Source organism: Pocillopora damicornis, chromosome 12 (assembly GCF_964200805.1).
Source record: "Pocillopora damicornis chromosome 12, jaPocDami1.2, whole genome shotgun sequence".
NCBI classification, from domain to species: Eukaryota; Metazoa; Cnidaria; class Anthozoa; order Scleractinia; family Pocilloporidae; genus Pocillopora; species Pocillopora damicornis.
Genome location: NC_142681.1, coordinates 10,027,990 through 10,030,409, shown reverse-complemented (window position 1 = coordinate 10,030,409; position 2,420 = coordinate 10,027,990). Strand labels below are relative to the sequence as shown.

Below are 2,420 nucleotides of genomic sequence, written 5' to 3'. Positions count from 1 at the left end.
TCGTCTTCGTGAAATGAGCCTCAATGCTATTTGTTGCTTGCTCTACTAAACTAAGTAAAAATAAGCAAACAAACAACAAAGCAAAGAAAAATGAAGAAATTGAACACGACGAAATACCGTACCATTTAAAAACTGAGACTTTGGTTGGTTGATGCAAAAACCTGAATATTAAAACAAGTCAATCACGGAGAAACATTTCTTTGTAATCTAAAACGTCTAAATTTTCTACAATACAGGATTGTTAACAATATATTGCCCAGCTAAAACTGCAAAAAAGTTATCCATGGCATTCTGAGGGTTCTCTGCTCTCCACTGACGCCACATCCTCTCGTCCAGGTAGGAGTGCATGTCCTCCCTCCCAATTCCTCTGCCTATTTTTGGCCTAATTTCAAATTGTTCCGGCAGGACTCTACTTATTCCAGTGACCGGATCCACGAGATGTAGCCGGTGAACAACAGCATGGTGGTGGCTTACGGAATGGATATGGTGATCCATATGCTGATGCGCAGCCCATTCAACAGAGTGCACCTCTGTTCCTTTCCAAACACATCTCGCGATAATGAGGTGGAGAGTAGCCACGTCCTTTCTTTCCACCACCTCGAAATAGCCTCTTGCCGGAGAATACTCTGGTGTTTCGATTCCGAAAACCCACGTGTCTCTAGCCGCACGTCTGCCTCTGTTGTACTGGAATTATTCACTAAATCGGAATTATTTAAAGTGGCTTATTCCTACGCTTCATAAATGACCGTCATAAATTCTAACCCTTCTATCTTACAAGCTATTTTATGAAGTAGTTTCGATATTCTATAAATCTAACCTTTATTAACTGTTGCATTTACATCACTATCATACTAGTTGTACGAGGGATACAACGCATTGTTGATACAATAGGATCGTGAATTACAAACAATTTAGACTTATGGTTGAATTTACTTTCGTCACACGTCTCGAGCAGGCATCCTGTAGCCGCCTCCAAATCCTGCTCACTAAGTTTGGATTTAAGCTCAGGTGCCTTGAAATTTGTCGCTAAGAGTCCTCAGTGGGAAAAAAGTAAATCGTGAGCAGTAATTTGCCAAGAGGCACCCAAGGAAGAAGCTGTTAGACCGCGGTCTTCTTTTCTTTCTACATCCATTGCAGCGCCTGTGCAATGTAGAAAAGAAAGAGTTTTTTGTCCATTTTGGCTTTTGCTTTTGTTTGCCTTTGTTTATAAACCCAATTATCACATGTAAGAACTTTATTTTTGAGTCCATTGTGTCATAAGGTATCTTTTCTTTGTAGTAAGATAGTCTCAAAAATTTTGCGCATATCCAAAAAAAAAAAAAAAAAATCAAGAAGATGCTTTTCGAAGGAGTTGTGAACATGTTTTTGTTCCATTGTTTCGGCTATAGAAACCAAGGGCCATGGTTAGTTTTATTTAACCACATCGAAATTATTACTTGCTCCAACTTTGAGTCGACAGAAAAATAAAATTTGACAATAGTTTTTGCAAAGAAAGACAGAAAGAAAGAAACGTTCTTTTAGAAATGCGGGCTCACCGAAGTAACATTGCTAGTGTGGTATTCATCAGAATTTGATTTGTTTGAAATGAGCCATACTTACCAGGAGGACCCATTTAGGTTTTGGATTAATAAAATTGCACTTTCTCTTTGGTGTGTCGCGTGCTTAACGAAAACCGGAAAAAGGAGAACGTCCGCTCTGAAAAAGTTTAGCAGACACAGGCACGAAAAATGAGTTTGTTCTTTTTAGCCAATTGTAAGAGCGTGATCTCTCATCTCTCCCTCCCCGTGGCTTTTTGTATGAAAATGCCAGTAAATTTATTTCAATCCCGCGTGCTATAAACTCAATAACTAGATCAGTGGAAAAAATGTGCAGTTTCTAGGAGTGGCTGCAAATGAAAGAATCGAAACACTCTTCCACGTGCACGATAAGAAAGTTATCACCAGTAAGCGTTAACATGTATTACTGAATCCGCGATTTTTTACTTGTTTCAAGGTGTTTGCTCATTGTTTGCCCATACTGGTGCCGCAATATGTTACCCTGAAACGACCGCCTATTCCGATGTCACTTCAGCTAATAAAGTTACTTCTTCAATCCGTTCTGTTCTAAATAATTTATTTAAAGTGAAGTCTTGTTGGCTCGCCGGTGAAAACCTTCCACATGGCCATCGTTTCTTTCTTTTACATCCATTGCGTTATTACACTGTGCGCAGCGAAGTGGATTGGCGAGAAGATTCCTGTTCTGTCAATTTCTCTTCGAGCCTCGTCTCCATGCTGAGCGCCATGTCATGGTATAAAGCCCCATCTATCTCGTCAGCAGTACCACAATCCGGTACTACATAGTTTCTTATCTTAAAGAGCAGGTATTGGTCTACCAGAATCAGTTGTCAAACCTTTTCTGTCGGATAGTTTGAACCAACTCCT

The 2,420-nt window shown here is 39.8% G+C and overlaps 1 pseudogene; it reads right to left on the bottom strand.

The window, feature by feature from the left end:
• Positions 1-225: 225 nt before the first annotated feature.
• Positions 226-1,250, bottom strand: LOC149036410 (uncharacterized; annotated as a pseudogene).
• Between the last annotated feature and the right edge of the window lie 1,170 nt (positions 1,251-2,420).